Below are 9,506 nucleotides of genomic sequence, written 5' to 3'. Positions count from 1 at the left end.
GAAGAAGAAATCGGATGTGTTGTGGGGGGAAATAGCTTTAACAGATGGGGCAAACGAGCCTGGAGGCTTTATTTGGAGGGAGAGAGACAGCGAGAGATGGTCATTCTCATCTAACCGAACGTTGTGTCAGACAGCCGGCGTCTTGGGTGAGTACCCCAAATTCTCTGTTTATCTTGCTTATTAGTGGAGGAGAGTGTTATATCAAGATACTGCATGACAAAGGATGCTGTTATTTTTGTGGTTTCTGTCTTTCTCTGTCAGTCACGGCCTCCTCACACACGGCCTTGTGTCGCTCTTGCCTGATTGGATCTCACACAGAGCTTTGAATAAGTCACATCCAGAAGTTTCATATTTGAGGGTTTTTTGACAACAGAAAGCTTAAATCATATTAAGACAAATATAATTGAAATGTTTTTTGTATACTTGCCTGGACCTGATATGATTAAACTTCAAAATGAGGGAAGATATTGTATTAATACGAAATAAAACGAAATAAAATATACACATTCCATATTCAACTACTTAAATAATAACATATTTTAGTGCATCAGTAAAGGCTGATGAGTGTTATGTTATGTTGCGTATTATCTCTGCTTAAAACTATAAGAATAATTGTTCCTTAAAAAGCAGAAATTCTTTCTTTTAATTATAATAAAATAAAATGTGCTGTTTGTTGCTGTATTTTGTCACGCCTGTCACATCTGCGAAACATTTGCAAACACAGGCTGATTGATAAATGGAATTAAAAACAGGCTTTGAAAGGAATTCTCATGTTAAACACACATCAACCATTTATTCTTTAAGAATTGCCACTATTCAATAAATTGTATTATTTGCCACTCAGAGGTGGCTCCGCCAATTACAAATGCACAAGAATTTGGTGCATATATTATGTATATATTTATAAATAACATCACTTTGTGACCAAGTTTGGATTAGTGCAGTTGATGAAACTTGTAATATGTTTGCAAAATGTAGAAATTTAAAAGTAATGTCCTGCTGCATCTGCTGTACTGCACACACAGCACTGACACCTTTTGTCTAAGCAACGTTTTTAAATTCACACAACTAACCATAATAAACATATCTTTAAATTCAAACTATGAATACTTTAGATTTTGCCCTTTTTTTTTAAACTGTGCTGATTTGTCCAACAGCTGCATTTCAATCTGCTGAGCCGACAGCTTGTGATTTAAATAAAATAATTACATTTATATTAATCAAACACTGGCCAATTGTGTAAACTACAGAATAAAAGCGTTCTTTTTGTTGTTTAATTGCAGTACATCATTTCCAACAAGAGCTCTAATAACACAATGTAAACAATTTAAACCTTGAAAGAAAAATAACAAATAGGATTGATGAAGTTCCCTTCTTCGATTATGTTACTATTGAGCTCTGAACTGTGCTGTGATGTAACAGTCGTGAACATTTGCTCACTGGAGGATATGGACTGTAGCATGATTCTCGGTTAATACACGGATAATCATTCAGTCCTGATAAAGTATCACCGTTCAGGCCCTGAAGTGTTTGCGTGGAAGCTTACTTGTCATCCGGTTATTTTCATGTGATCTGGAAAACTACACACTACAATGAAATATTACATTTGAAAATTACAAAAGTTTGTTCTTTACTTATTTAGACAACAACAAATACATGACAATGCAATGCTGAAAATGGCTAATTAAATTCTCTTTATTGTACTAGAAAGCTGTTGTTGTACAACCACACACATGTATTTGGACTGGATTAAATTAATATTAAAATAAATCTAAAAGTAATTTATTCACTACAAATTTATATAGAATGTAATGTTGTTCTTGTAGTTGAAGGACATGGATTCTGTTCCAAGGGAAGTTATACACAAACTGATAAACTGATTAAATATATCTTGAATGCATGTGTGTATACACAGCACTGAGCAGTCGGTCGCCAAAGACACTATTTGGATGCACGCTAAACAACAATATGCAGCCATGTCGGATTACACGCCTACACTGTATCATGCAAGCGTCTCTTTTGGGGGAGGTGTGGTTTACTTTACACTCCTCCATTCGGTATTCCTCCACCGAATGAATGTGATTCTACTATCTTTGAATTCGTGCTACAAATTGTATCTACAAAATCATGATCATTTCTGACTGTATAAAGGTTGTAGTCACACGGTCAAATTAGTTTCATCCACATGCTTCTTTGGCCGCAAAGAAGGGTCTGAATACTGTAACAGTCAAGTGTATCACTACAAGGCTTTCGTACCCTCCTGTCCACCATTCTGTTTTAATAAATCCTTTCATTTCAAAAAGTGAAGTCAATTTTTTATGATCTAACGGCTTCCTTCTCGCTCTTGGTGCTCAAGACGAAGGCCAAATCCCAGCGTGCTTGAGACTCCCTAATACTCGACTTGGGAGATTTCTTTCTAAAGCGACTAATGGATTTTCAATATGAGAGTAGGACTTTATCAGAAAAACCCATGTGTGATGTTGGGTTCTTTCTCTACATATGCTGTTTCAGGGTTGATGTGCCAATGACTCCTGGACATTAATGCAAATTTTGAACTGAGCTCTTTATCAACAGTTTCAATGAATTAAGGAGTGATGTACAGTAGAGAGTGCTGAATGTAAATGGCTTACTGACCTCTACTGGTGCATGTTTCCGGTGTTAATGCCAGTCAACACTGATGAGTGCTAATATGGCATCAGTTTGTTTCTGGAGGACATAAACCTGATACGATGCAGATTGTAAAAATAAACTATGAAAATAAACTTGACATACCTGCAAAGTAAAGAAAAAAGTTTAGGATTTAAAAAAAAAATCATGAAGAAAAATATTAAAGGTTCTGTACTGTTTTTAGCTGACTATAACCAACTGAAAGAAATTTGCAATGGTGATAATGACTTCTGTATAAAAGGTTATATTTTCTTGCATGAACTGGCCACACAAGATTCTCTCTGCGACATTCTCAGAGCATCATGGGATACATGATTGATCTGTTTATGTTTATGATAATTCGAGTGCCAGCTGTCGGAGAAAAAATGAAGAGAAAAAAATAATTTCATAATTTTTTAAACGTATGTATTTTAATCCATACACTGAGTTTTTAAATTGTGTAAGCCCTACCAACAAAGTAATTTATAAAGAAAAATTAAAACAACGAATTTACATAACATTTTAATTCAATATTTAATTTTAATATATTATTTCAATATTTAGTTTAATATTTGATTTAAAGTTCAATAATTAGTTTAAATTACATTAAAAATAATTATTGTCATGTTGCTATTGTAGACTATAGCAATTTTGTTTTATTATTTATTTTGTAATTTTTTAAACTAAAGTTTGCTTACAAGAAACATTTTGTGGATTTCCCTTATTATTAACAACAGTTTTACTTCAAACCTCTAAAAATAAAAAGAAAGAAATTTATATAAGAAAAAAATATACAAATGTGTGCTTTAGTAAAAAAATACTATGATCTATACTGACAACATAATTATGTTTGTCCAAAGTGGTGAATACAGTACCACTAAATGCCTCTCCAGTATGGCAAATATAATTCCCATTAAACAGACATGCAATCACCCGTGAAAGGAGAGCCAAGCTAAAATGGCTGGTTGAAAATGGCCTCCTCATGCTGTCAGTCATATTTTGATCCAGCCCAACAGAACTCAGTGACCCCTGCATATTTTTTACTCACTGGGGTCAAACACACACACGCACTCATACATACGGGTGTTCTCCAGGGAGCTGTTACTTCAATACTTTGGACGTTCTTCGCCTAAGAGTGGGAAGTGGAGCTCTTGAGCATTTCCCCATTTTGCTGCAGGACAATCCCATCAGCCTTTAATCAAGCCTGTGGTTTGGTAGACAGCTCCATCTCCATCCCATGATCATCCTCATACAAGGGTCATGACGCAGGCCCGGGACAATAGGAGGATATTGAAACACTTCGGCGTGCACTTGAAAGTCCCGAACTTCTCTGCCAGATCATTCACGAGGCCAAAGAGCTGAGATTGTGTTACCTTCAGAAAGAAGTGGACTGGTGTGTATGCGTGTGTGAACACCTGCTATCATTCAAAACCCGACTAATTCCTTCTTTAGAACACAAAAGGTAAATGTTTTTACGTTCAAGCTTCAGAATGACAAAAAACTAACTGAAAGTACTATAAAAGGTTGTCATTTATTTTCAATATGAATTCAAACATTTCATATTGATACAATATTGTTACAGATACAATTTACATTCATTTTACAACTCCATACTTAAAGTAACTATTTACTCATTTGTTAAGCAATTTTAGGTTTCCATCAAAACCTATAAAAACTCCCAAATCAAGCCTATAAAACTTTCCTCTTAGAACTACAGATGTCAAAGGAATAATGACATACATTTGGATTATATTTAGAGAAAAGAAACAATAGTCAGAACCACCAACAAAAAAAATGTTATAGCAACTTAGCTTAAATTAAAATCAAAATGTCAGTCTCAGACGAGTTTCACTCTGAGCGTATGAGACTTTAATAAGCAGAGCGTAACTGCGCAAGGTTTAACAGCATGAGACAGATCCAGGCCCAACCTTCATCCAGACCCTCTCAAGAGATTTGTTACGGACAGACAGCAAGTGGAAGAAACTTCCAGTTTGACCGAACATCTGCCTGGCTGATGAAAGAGAAAAATGAAGGTGGAGAGCATATCTGAATGGATGCTGATGAACATTTTTAAAGTAGCTTTTTCCACAACAAAAACTCATAACAGGTGATTTCTTAGCAGATGTCCGAGCACCGTCAAATTATTCAGTGCAACCGAGACATCTGTCATGGAGTTTGAATGTATCAACAAAGTTTTGTCAGACAGAAGGGGGTGTGTAGAATAACTTTTCGCCGGAAACCGAAGCGTAGGACGATCTCAAGGGACCTTGTGCTTTGTTAGAATTGCATTATAGAACAATGAATCAAGATTTCTCATATTGGCTGGATTTCGGACCTTTTTTTCGTACAATAAAAACCAAAATCTTGAAAACTCCAGAATCCAAGGCATTTAACAGGAAATGGACCAAACCACACGTGCATGAGACGGAAATGTTGGGGATCTTGAGGTGATGTGTTAAAAACTTCACCCAAAAATGAAATACATCTATAAAGATACAGCCGGCAAGCGCACCATAAAGTAAATTTTAAGTCACTGAAATAGATGGGTATAAACTGTGACATGGCCATGATAGAATCGCAAAAGTCTTGGAAGTGAAACACAGCTGGAAATTAACTTACAGCAAGAAGTACAATGCATCGCAACTATGGCCTAAGGGCTCGGCTCACATACTTTTAATGTAAATAAAATGTTCTAAACGAAAAAGTTGCAGTTTTATTTGTCATAAACAACATATCCATATGATATCTAGTGAAATGTTTGGTACCACTGTCTGCCCAAGAAGAATATACTTTAAAAAGTTAGAAATAAAAATAGAAGAAAATCTATAATAAAACAGATATAAAAAATCTTTCTTTACAGTACGTCAGCCGTGATTTCTGTCACTCACAAATGAAGCTATTATTTACTGGAACATTAATGCTTTCCCATCCATCAAGAGTGCACAAAGCCGATGTCACATCCTGTTGCTGTGTAATCAAGACATCATTATCCCTCCAAGTCCATAAATAAACACTGTTCAAAAGACACGCAGGAGCAGGTAATGGATGTTTCTCTGAGCGTGTGTGTATCTAAGACTGCCAAGACACGAAGACCTCTAAAACACACAATGCTCCTCACACTTGTGGCCAATTGTGTAAATAACGTTGATCAAACGCCCCACTACGAGCCATTTTCTCTCTAAATGGGCTGTATCGCATCTTCCGCCTGTTTATCTTTTCACTGATAGAAATTCTTTTTAATAAGCAGGATGAAATGTGTTTATCACAGATTGAGCGATAGGTTTGCCATTTACTCTCCAGAAGGTCCTTATGTTAGAAAGAGTTGGCAAAAAGTTTTCTGTTATTTGTAGTTTTGTTTCTGACTGGGATAATATGAAGAGTTTGGTTACAAAATGAGATAACTCTAAAAAATCATGTTTTTACTGTGCACTCTAAGTAATATAAATCACATTGCAGTTGGTTTGTTTTGATTTAAGCCATATTAACTAAAAAAATTCAGCAAAAAAACACAATAAAAACATGATTTTTGATTTTTAAAAACAGAGTTCTCATTTTGGAACCAAACTATTGATATAGAGAGAACTGGGGGAGAGAGTTGGAATAGAATAACGACTCTCAAACCTACATCTCCCATAAGAGCATCATGTTCTCCTACTGCTCACTATAAATCAAAGCAAAAAATAAAAGTGCAAAAATCTCTCTGCAACAAATTTCAAGTAAAGAAAACAATATCCTCTCCAGCTTAGATAAAATCCTAAAGGACGAAAACCAAAATTATTGGCTTTGACATTGTGGAGAGGGAATGCAAGCTTCTGAGGTTAAGGCCAGGAAAGGGGCGGAGCCTGTCCTATGTTTTACACTGTTTCAGCGAGCTTGAATTTATTTTAGTTTGCTCAAAAGCAGGCCGTAAATCAATCGTGTCGTAACCTCTCCTTCTCCCCCATTACTGCATTTGTGTATCATTCTCTACTCTCTTCCCCTTCTTCTCCTTTTTCCAACACGTCTCAATCATTTCATACTAAGAGCGGGTTGGTTCATTCTTCCTAATGTTATCAAATCGAAAGATGTGCCTGACCCCTCTCTGAAGGGTTCTGTTTTTTCTCGTGCGGAAGAATTAACCTCTCAGACATTACCGCAGCGCAGCCTGTGGTGTGCAGTTTTTGGCCGAGCGTTTCCCTGCTTCACCACAGCCTGTGTGCTCATGGGGCCCCGTCCCGCCCTCTAATTAGATTACCCAATGCTCCCAATTTCACCAGGCTCCGCTCTACACAGCCCTACCTTTAGAGAGCTGTAATATGGGGTCTTACAGGGAGGAAATGACTTATATGGCCGGATTCTGTTTTGCCCAATGGTGTGCTGACAAAACAAGCTCTGTGAAGTCACAGACCCTCTTCGGGACTTACGGCCCGATGAAGAACCCTTGGTTCTGTACGGGACCATGCAAAAAAACATCATTGGTCAGAGAAGCCAACAAGAAATAGTAGAGTTGGATCATCAAGCGTTGGGCGGCTGTCAGAATCATTTCTACGGTGAAGGTTTGGATCAGACTCTGGTCTGAAAGTGTCTGGGGCAAGAGTACAGTGTCCTTCTATTGTCTCCCAACATTATGGTGGTATTGAAAAAAAAGGCATTTTCAGCCATGCATTTGCATTGAAGATAGTCAGTCTTCAAATCAAATTACAATCCTTAAGACATTAAACGTGGTGTATGGAGGTATATAAATAAATATTGAATTCGATTTCTTTTATCTATATTTTATTAGATAAACACGCACATCTCATTGCTGTAATATCCAGCTGCTACCAGTATTTCAATTTAAATCTTTAGCATATTCACAAAGTCCAATCACATGACAGAAACTATCATTTATACACAAGTATCTAAAAATGATGACATCACAAATGATGATAAGGATATGAAAAGTTATAAAATACTTAAAAAAAATTATATGACAAACTATAACTATGATCTCTACACACGTCCATATCCCCATAACCCCATTTTGAACTCCCACAACCTCAAGGTTAAGAACCTTTGGTGAAGAGAATATTTCTGGCCATATGCTTGGTGCTATCAAATGGTGTAAAAACACTCAAGTGGTGTCTTTAAATTGTAATATGTCTCTTGCCGACAGTGCTGATTCTGTCTGTGTTTTTACCGCAGTTAAAACATCTCCTTTAAAGTTTCATTTAATTTTAATATTCAAATTTAAAACGTAACTTTTTCAAAGTAAAAAACACATTGTTGGCCATATAAACAAAACCGATGAACCTGCGTATTATCATGTTGATTTAAAAAGAGGCTTCATACGAACCCAATAAGCATTATTGTATCATTGATTGTACAAGAGATTCCATGAGAAAGCTATTAGTAAACACAATTTTCTCATGACTTTAGATGAAATCAGACAAAATCAGACTGTTAATTTCTGATGAAAGCCTTCATCTAGATACGGAACAGACCTGGAACAACAGACCAAAGGTGGCCAAAACAAACTTTGAAAGACCTTGGCTTCACAAATTCACGAACGATGAGTGTGGGGGTGTGTGAGATGATGCAGAAGAAAACTGTGAGGGTCTTTTTCTGGTTTCACAGGGCAGAGGTGGTGAATTTGAGTGATGTACGGTCATTAATCATTTCTGCAGCACAGTAGGAAGCAACCAAACAGACCGCAATGTTCAAGATGAACTCAAACATTTCTCAACATGTGCTTAACGCTATCCTTTGTGCTTTTTCTTTAGGCGCACATCAATCAAGTGCGTTACAAAAAAATTAAGAATAAACAAAACAAAACAAAATGAATGAAATCTGAGTACAGACAAGTAATAAAAAAATCTATTTTACATGCACTTGAATCTGAAATGTTTGGTATTTATATCACCATCAGGTTACTTCACATACTTGTGTAGGTGGGTCAAAGGGTCTTTTCTTGCAAACTCTTTTTTATGTAGCCCACTTGCTCAATAATTATTTTTTGTTTATTAAAATTACTATTAAATAGTAAATAGCTTTACAATAGTAAATACTGACTACACAAGTCAGAGCTGTGGTGTAGATAGTGTGCATGGTCATGGAAGTTGCAGGTGACCTCCTTCCACTTTTTTGTCGTATTTCGAATATAGTTTAAATTGAGATTAAAGAAGTAACAATGAGTTAAGAGTAAGCAAACACTTGAAACTCCTTATAATTGTGTAGTTGTGCAGCCGATTACAACAGTGTACAACCCATTCATTTGTAAAACTGCAAATGCTCCCAAAACCTGTCAAATTTAAGTGCATTATGGTTGCGAGTGTTCAAACATGTGAATCTTCATCTCTGATAAACTGGTCTTCAAATTTCTGAAATTTGTCTTGTGCTGCCAATCTCAAATGTCTACTGTTACAGACAAGCAAGGAAAATTCAGCAGCATGCCACATAAAAACTGAGGAAAATAAAATTCATGACTGAAACACAATGACGAAATCCTGCCTTAAGCTTCATCTATACTGCTACATGCATTCTGCACGCTGCAGAGGAAAATGAGATGAGACTCTCTCATACATAAATATTGCAAGGCATTTCACAGATGTTCTTGGTTAGCGGTTTTCTCAGAACTTTTCACACAAACTCTCAAAGCTGTAGCAGCAAATGAACATGACTCACATTGTCTGAAACTAATCCAGACATTTTATTATATGACAAGCCTCAGAAGAGTTTTTTCGCACAAATTATGTAAACTACACACGGATAAACTAAAAAATATTCATGTGTGAAATGAAATTTTTGAATGAGGACATCATTTAAATCTTAAACAGTAGTTATTGATTTTTATAAAAAGGGAATAATAACACAACATCTCACATTTCTTGCTTACAATTGTG

This window comes from Triplophysa dalaica, chromosome 9 (genome assembly GCF_015846415.1).
Source record: "Triplophysa dalaica isolate WHDGS20190420 chromosome 9, ASM1584641v1, whole genome shotgun sequence".
Taxonomy (NCBI): domain Eukaryota; kingdom Metazoa; phylum Chordata; class Actinopteri; order Cypriniformes; family Nemacheilidae; genus Triplophysa; species Triplophysa dalaica.
Note: the sequence above shows the minus strand (reverse complement) of the source record.